This window comes from Acinonyx jubatus, chromosome X (genome assembly GCF_027475565.1).
Source record: "Acinonyx jubatus isolate Ajub_Pintada_27869175 chromosome X, VMU_Ajub_asm_v1.0, whole genome shotgun sequence".
NCBI lineage: Eukaryota > Metazoa > Chordata > Mammalia > Carnivora > Felidae > Acinonyx > Acinonyx jubatus.
The window spans coordinates 25,724,315-25,732,913 of record NC_069389.1 but is presented as its reverse complement, the minus strand read 5'-3'; the positions used below and the strand labels follow the sequence as shown (position 1 = coordinate 25,732,913).

Below are 8,599 nucleotides of genomic sequence, written 5' to 3'. Positions count from 1 at the left end.
GCAGACTGGGGCACTTAGGGTGGCCCTTTTGCTCACTTCAGGTTTTGTGTTGGATAGGGTGGTTCGGCTCCGTGCGTGTCCTCCTTTTTCTCGGTCCGTGTGGCTCATTCTTAGGCATGTTCATCTTGTGGTGATGTTATACGTGCAAGAGAACAAATGGAAACGTGCAAGGCCTATTAAGGCCCAGGCTCAAAATGGTCACAGTGGCGCTTCCATCCAGATATCATTTCACCGAAACAAGTTACACGGCCGAGCCCAAAGTCAAGTGGCAGGGAAATCCACTCCACCCGTGATGACACGATGACAAGTGTCTGCTTGCCGGTAGGGGTGGAAACGGGGGCCAGCAATGAAACCTAGTATACTTTTCCCTTCTCGTGCCACCACCAGATGGTGAAGAGCTGGAAGAGAGGAGTCCAAGGGCGAGAGGAGCTAACTTATCTCTAAGAATGGCCTCTAAGACTGTCGGCAGTCAAAATGGCAGTTTAAAGAGAGATGGTGGGTATTGGCTTGCTCTGGATCAAAACTGTTATTCCAGAAGACCCAGTCTGGTGCCACAGGTGCAATCTCTAGGCTATGACATGGCCCTATAGTGGCGAGGGCCAGCCAGGTTGTTCAGGGAGGAGCTGTACTCCCTGGAATGAACAAGCTGCTGTGCACATCAAAGAAAGCAATACAGATACACAGCCGTATGTCTGGCCAATGTCGAAGGGGTCAGAGGCAAGGTTTGTTAGCATGACAGTAAGCACTGGCCTGAGGCTAATTGGACAAGACTACTTTACACCCCAGAAGGTCTGCTTTGGTCAGGCGTGGCAGGGGTCAGAGATGCAAGGTTACTTAAGGTCCTCAGGTCAGGGAAAGAAAAAAAAAACAAAACAAAACCATGGACGGATCCTGTTGGCTCACACTGCTTTTTTGTCTTGTAAACCCACTGCTTCCTTTTTATTTATTTTATTTTATTTTATTTTTTAATTTTAGTTAGCCAACATACAGCTCAATGTTGGTTTCAGGAGTAGAATTCAGTGCTTCATCACTTACATACAGCACTCGGTGCTCATCACAACAGGTGCCCTCTTCAGTCCCCATCAGCCATCTAGCTCATCCCCCCACCCCACCTCCCTCCACCAACCCTCAGTTTGTTCTTTATCCTTAAGAGTCTCTTGTGGTTTGTTTCCTTCTCTCCTCTTTCTCATGTTTGCCTGTTGTGTTTCTTAAATTCCACATATGGGTGAAATCATATGGTATTTGTCTTTCTCTGACTGACTTAATTCACTTAGCATAATACATTCTAGTTCCATCCATGTCATTGCATATGGCAAGATTTTATTCTTTTTGATGGATGAATGTGTGTGTGTGTGTGTGTGTGTGTGTGTGTGTGTGTGTGTGTATTCCATTGTAAACATATTCCATAAAAATTCTTCGTCCATTCACCAGTCATGGACATTTGGGCTCTCTTCATAGTTTGTTGATGCTGCTGCTATAAACATTGGGATGCATGTACCCCCTTGAATCTGTATTTTTGCATCCTTTGGGTAAATACCTAATAGTGCAACTGCAGAATCGTAGGGTAGTTCTATGTCTAGGTGGCTTTTTTTGGGGTTTTTTTGTTTTTTTGTTTTTTTTTTTTTTTTTGCGGAAACTCCATACTGTTTTCCACAGCGGCTGCACCAGTTTGCATTCCCACCAACAGGGCAAGAGGGTCCCCCTTTCTCTGCATCCCGGCCAACACCCGACGTCTTTTATGTTGTTAATGAACCCACTGCTTTCTGCAGCCAACACAACCATCCCGCTTGTCTAAACTCCGTTGGCAATTCATCACGCTTCACTTTATGTGTTTATTTCTCATGTACGGTTCATGTAAAAATCACATAACCATTTCGAAAAATAAAATTCAGGGCAGACTGATGTCCACAGCGTAGATTCTGATTGTTTAAATCAGGGGGACCGAGTCAAAAGAGCCAGCAGGTGTAAGGTGAAGGTAGGAGGAAGAGGCAATGAAAGGAACTCACTGGCAGGGCTTTACTCTGATAGAGCCCCAGAAGAGGCTCCGGAAGCAAGCTCGCTCCTGATGGCGGAGAGGGGCTGTGGCCTGACTGTAAGTAGTAGGAGAAATGGAGGAGGAGCTTGCTCTGAGCACTTAGGGGAAGAAATGGACGAGGGCCAAGCAGCAGTGGGAACTCGTTAAACTTCCTCATCTCTGACTTCAGAGTAAGGTCCTATTTACCTTTCCAGCTGCACCCCCGCAACTTCTGCATCTGCACCCTACTCCTTGCCAATGAGTGTGCTTTTTTTTTTCCCCCAATGAGTGTGCTTTTTGTTCCCCAAACGCACGCTGCTCTTTCCCCCCTATTCCGTGCCTTTGTGCTGTTCCCACCCTCTAGGAGGCTGGCTCTTCTTCTTCTTTTTTTTTTTTTTAATTTTTTTTTCAACGTTTTTTATTTATTTTTGGGACAGAGAGAGACAGAGCATGAACGGGGGAGGGGCTGAGAGAGAGACACACACAGAATCGGAAACAGGCTCCAGGCTCTGAGCCATCAGCCCAGAGCCCGACGCGGGGCTCGAACCCACGGACCGCGAGATCGTGACCTGGCCGAAGTCGGACGCTTAACCGACTGCGCCACCCAGGCGCCCCGGGGCTGGCTCTTCTATATTTGCCTATCAAATTATTCTCATCCTTCAAAGTCCATCTCCAGTTTCTCTTCTTCCATGAAGTGGATTCCCTAAGCAAATATGACCTGTTCCTACTTCACCTCGCACACTGCATCTCATAGTCTGGTATCATTTCCCCTATACTTGTTTCATCCATTCTTTCCCTCCTCTTCCCTGTGTATTAGTTAACTATTGGATGTCTTATATTTTATCTGCACCTATAAAAATGCATGGCCTCAAAGTCTCTGCTCCCGAAAGACTCTAGTTGGTCTAGGGAAACGCAGACAGGTAAATGGGAATTGCAACGTGTGGTAAAGACTAAAGGGAAGTAAGCATGAGTGCTATTGGAGCCTCTAAGAGGGTTATTTTAACCAGCCTTCTAGAATCAGAATCCTCAAGGTAAAAGGCAGAAGTCTCTGGCACAGCCAGCAGTATGTGCAAAGGTCCTGGGGTGATTCACAAGCTGCTGTAAGGAGCAATACATAAAATACTCATGTGGAGATCTTGGTCTATGAACAACCTAAATGTATAATTACAGAAATACTTTCCTATTTGTTTTATCTTCTGGCAACCTTCATTAAGTTATCATTCATCCCTGTTTATAAGTGAGGAAACCAGGTAATCTGGGGTCAATCAAACTCAAAGTATCAGAGTAAGGATGATGACAGAGTTTTTGTGTTTTTTTTTTTTTTGATGCCAAAGCTGTGCTCTTTCCTCTAAATTTTGCCTCTCAGATCTGGCTCCTCCTGGTAGGAGAGATCTGGGCAAAAGGTCAAGGAGAGGATCTAGGAGAAAAGATAGGAGCCGGAGGGTAAATGACATAACCCTTCACAATTTTTGCCCAAGACTAACTCTACTTACAAAAGCATACAAGATTCAGTGTCCACTGGGTAGCTCAGCGCCTTAATCCCTTCCCATAGACTCTACTTTTAAAGGTTCACGCTGCCATTCACATGGGCGACAAAAAAGGGACGTCTATGTGCAGAATGGCCTCTAACCTACTTAAAGAACTGACATGGATGAAGCGATGACAGCCAACAAAGATGTCGTAACATTCAAGTGTAAAGAATTGGCTTGGAGTGGCAGAAATCACCTGACAGGAATCCTAACCTCAGGGCACGTGACACCCCCATGACGCACCTTAAAAAAAAAAAAGAAAAAGAGGATATTACTATATTCTAACATATTCACTGTGTTTCCACTTAAACATATACACTTGCCAAATACAACACGTAGCAGACGTAATAAGGGTTTTGTGAAATCTAACACGATCATTGTAACTCCAAAGATTCTGGTGTCTACAGAGACAAGCACTGCCACCCTCAGTAAAAGATGGAAAGTGCAATTGGCAAGTAAGAATACTGTAACTTAAATTACATGTAAATTGCTCCCCTAATGAACAGCCTGGGACGACGGAATGTTTGCGTTGGAAGAAATCTTGGAGATCACTCACTGTCTGCATTAAACATTGTGATACAGAGAAAATTCGTGATTTTGCCTGGTAACCTTTCACTGGGATTTTCATATATATGATGCCATTTTACCTTTGAAACCTTGCAGAGTGGACGTGAAGCGGGGGGGGGGGGGGGGGGGTTCTGGTTTCACAGATAAGAAAACAAAGCTCCAAGAGCTGAAGCCTTGCTTATCAGCACAAACGGTACAGTTACAGCCGTAACAAATGACAGTGCCAGGATTTTTGTGCTTTTTCCTGTACCATGTGAGAATTCATGAGTTTTTGTTGATCTAAAGGAACTTTCAGGAAGGAGTAATAGTAACAAAGAAAACACTTGGTATTTCACTGTTTTCTTAGGCGACCCAAAACCAAAGTTGAGACGGGTCTAGATTGAAGCTTGAGACTTATTTTCAGCAGTTATTGGCTCAGTGACCTTGGGCTAACTTCTTCCATGTGTTCATCTCTGGAGTCACAAGTCTGGAACTTGACCTGCCCGACAGGGGTTGGTGTGAGGCTCAAATGAGATAATGGATAGGAAAGTGCTGCGTAAACAACAAAATGTTAAGTGACGGTGTGGTGAAAACAAAGTCTGCATGATCCATGCTTCAGAAATGTAGGGGATAATAAAAACGTTAACTGTTTAGGTACTCATCTGACGAGGGTCATCCGTAACCTATCAAATAGGATTGGATACCTTTAAGAGCAGAAATGAGAATCCTGACCACAAGAAATACACATGCTCTTGTTTGGGAAGGCAATATAATAAGGAACGCATTTCACAAGCTGATTTACAGATTTAAGAATTTACAATGTACAGATATAATAAGAAAGGCAATGTTTTCCCACAACAGTGAGTGCTAAAATGGAAACAACTGGATAAGAAAGATACTGGTAACTGACGTGTATGAACAGAAATTTCAGCCCAAAAATATGTATGCAAGAGAGATATGGGTTAATAAAGGCAACAGCTACTTTCTACTGGAAGCGTGGTTAAAGAATACGAATGTATGGTTATGTAAGAAGAAATCTATCAAATGTTATTCAAAAGTTAAGCTTCCAGAAGAATTTCAAATTTTGTGAATTAGAGCAACTGTGAGGTATCATCTTAGCTATACTTAATTAGTAAAAATAAATCAATTTAAATAGGTCTTTGTTGACAGAGTTGGGGGAAAGAAAGCTATGTTTTATACTTGGCTAATAGAATTCCAGTCAAAATTGGAAAGTATGTGAAAAACCACCCTGCAGCAGTTGCTAGGTAAACTGTGATACGTTTAGGCAATGAATTAATATTCCCACTAGAAATGACAAATGCTAGGGCCATATCAATATGTGGAAGTAAATACCTAAAACACTATAAAGTGAAACAAATAAACAATGGATACAATTGGACAATGTTGGTGCCAGCCTTATAAAATTCTTTATAAAACAGTATAAGCCACAGGATTGGAAAGAATCCTGTTGCTAAATAAGAAATAATTTTTTGAGTTTATTTGTTTATTTATTTTGAGAGAGTGAGCGAGCAAGCGGGGAAGGGGTAGACGAACCATGAGATCGTGACCTGAGTCAAGATGAAGAGTCGGACACTTAACTGACTGAGCCACCCAGTCACCCCAAAATAAGAAAGAATTTTGAAACGAGGGTTTACTCCTTCATGTAAATATTTTGGTTTGACTTTATATAACTAAAAGTGTGAAAATTCTCTTAAGAAGCAGGCATCAATAAGATTCTTCCCCAGGGCGGTGCAGTGTTATTCTCCTTAGTTTTTTTTCTTTTTACATCTGTACCTAGTGGCTTATTTACCGCTATAGACTGAATGTTTCTGTCCCCCCAGATTCGTATATTGAAACCTAATCCCCAATGGGATGGCGTTGGGAGATAGGGCCTTTGGGAAGTGATTAGCTCATGAGAGCAGAGCCCTCATCAATGGGACTGGGGCCCTTATAAAAGTTCCCGGAGAGCTCCCTTGTCCCTCTTACCATGTGAGGTTTCAGTGAAAGGACACATAAACCCGGAAGCGGGCTCTTATCAGACACTGAATCCTGGTGCTTTGATCTTGGACTGCTCAGCCTCCAGGACTGTGAGAAATAACTTTCCGTTTTCTATAAACTACCTCATCTATGGTGTCTCATTAAGGCAGCCCACGCAGCCCAAATGGACTAACACATTTACTGTTTGTAATTGTGAGCGGCCTTGATCCTTTTTAAAATAAAAAAAAAATCATTATTACTATTTGTAAAGTAATCTCTATGCCCAAAATGGGGCTCAAACTCACAACCCTGAGGTCAAGAGTCACACACTGTACTGACTGAGCCAGCCAGGGGCCCCTGCTCCTTTTTTCTTTTATCCACTCGATCAGTAGATCTGGGACTAGATATGTTCTTAGAGCTTCTCTAGCCCAACCTAACTGTGAGAGTGAGGACACTGAGACCCAGGGCGATCTGTTCAAAGTCACAGAGCTCGTCAGCTGCAGACGAATTTTTAGATCATATACAAACGTTACTCGTTTTCTCATAAACAGATTTGTCATGCTTCCAAGTATTATTACCTCAACCTTGCTCATAATTAAAGAAACAAAAATCAAAACAGAGGCACCTGGGGGGCTCCTTTGGTTAAGCCTCTGACTCTCGGTGTCAGTCCAGGTCATGATCTCACAGCTTGTGGGTTCCAGCCCTACATCGGGCTCTGTGCCAACAGCGTGAAGCCTGCTTGGGATTCTCTCTCTCCCTCTAGCTCTGCCCCTCCCCTGCTCATTCTCTATCCCTCTCTCCCTCAAAATAAATGCAACTTAAAAAAAGAAAATCAAAATAATAAGATGCTACGTAGGACTCATACGATTAATCAGATGTTAAAAATATATTATGGTATCTGGTGATGGTGAGGGTTTGGGGAAACGAGCAGTGCCATATTGTGTGCGAGGGAGTATCAGTTGATGCAGTGATTTCTAGAGGGCAGTTATTTAAATGCACGTTTCGTCCAGAAATCCCACTGCTAAGAATGTACCCTAGATGTATACTTGCCAAAGTTCCCCGAAGTGTGTTCAAAAGGATGTTCGCTGCAACATTATTGTATAGGAAAAAAAGAAATCACGAATGCATTCATGAATCGGAAACCGGCCAAAGAAACTGGGAATAGCCTTCAGATGGAATCCTGTACGGCCGTTAAAAATGAGGTTGTGTATGTCAAAGTGGGAAAGATTTATAATATTAATTAAGAGGAAAAAAGCAAGGTACATAATCACGAATGGTCTCTGGGATGTGCGCACATACAAATACGTTCCAAAAGAACACACGAGAAACCCTGAATTGTAGCTGTCTTTGGAGAGAGGACTATGGAGGAAGGAAAAGAAGAAAGCTTTTACTTAATATCTTGTACTAATTTGTACAATATGGATTTTCTACCCATTTACATCTACTACTCATATTTTAAAATTACCAGCCGACTTTACATAGGTCGTAGAGTAATGGGTTAATATTTTTTTCTTTGTTTCTTGTTTCAGCTTTATACTTTCCCATATATCTTATTAATATTGCTCTGATAAAAAGAATAAATATTTAACTTGTATATTGAGTTACGGCTGAACTTACCTAAAAAAATGTCCAGAGAATTTTAAGTGACAGAGACAAGTGGCAAAGTGAAATTTTTCATTTAAAAAAGCCGGGGAAGAATAAATAGTACATTATAACCTTAGATGGGCAGGACTGGTGAGGAAGGACAGAAAATCTCTTTTTTAAATAAAAAATCCAATAAAGTAAAAACATTAAATGAAAAAATACCATCAACCAGCCATACGGGGCCTGCTTTAGTTTCCTACTGCTGCCGTAACAAATTATCACAAACTGAGGGGCTTCAGGCAACACACATTTGCTGCCGTTGAGTTTTGAGGCCAGAAGTACAAAGTGGATCCCACTGAGTTTAAATCAAGGCACTGTCCAGGCTGTACTCCTGGGGGCTCCAGGGGAGAATGTTCTCTTGCCCTGTCTAGCGTCCGGAGGCTGCCCGCGTTCCTTGACTCGGGCCATTTTCAAAGTGAGTCCAATCGTTCTCATATTGCATCAATCTGATACTCTTTTTTCCATTTTTAAAAAAAAGTTTATCTATTTTGAGACACACACACACACACACAGAGAGAGAGAGAGAGAGAGAGAGAGAGAGAGAGAGAGAGAGAGAGTACACATGAGTGAGCAGGGGAGGGGCAGAGAGAGAGGGAGAGACCGAATCCCAAGCAGGCTCCACGATCATTGCAGAGCCTCACAAACTGTGAGATCATGACCTGAGCCAAAATCAAGAGTCAGACACGGATCGGACTGAGCCACCGAAGCGCCCCTCTGTTTTCCATTTTTAATGACTCTGGCGATTACACTGGGCCTACTGAATAATCCAGGAAAAGTTCCTTAACAAAATGTCAAGGGATTAGCAATCTTTTTTTTAATGTTCATTTATTTTGAGGGGGAGAGAGAGAGAGGCAGAATGCAAGCAGGGGAGGGGCAGAGAGAAAAGGAG

General features: G+C 42.6%; 1 long non-coding RNA gene across 1 annotated transcript in view; it reads right to left on the bottom strand.

Annotated features, from left to right (window-relative positions):
• The window catches only part of LOC128311577 (uncharacterized), a 78,997-nt gene that overhangs the window by 16,400 nt on the left and 53,998 nt on the right, over positions 1-8,599 (bottom strand). The gene's annotated exons all lie outside the window — the stretch shown is intronic.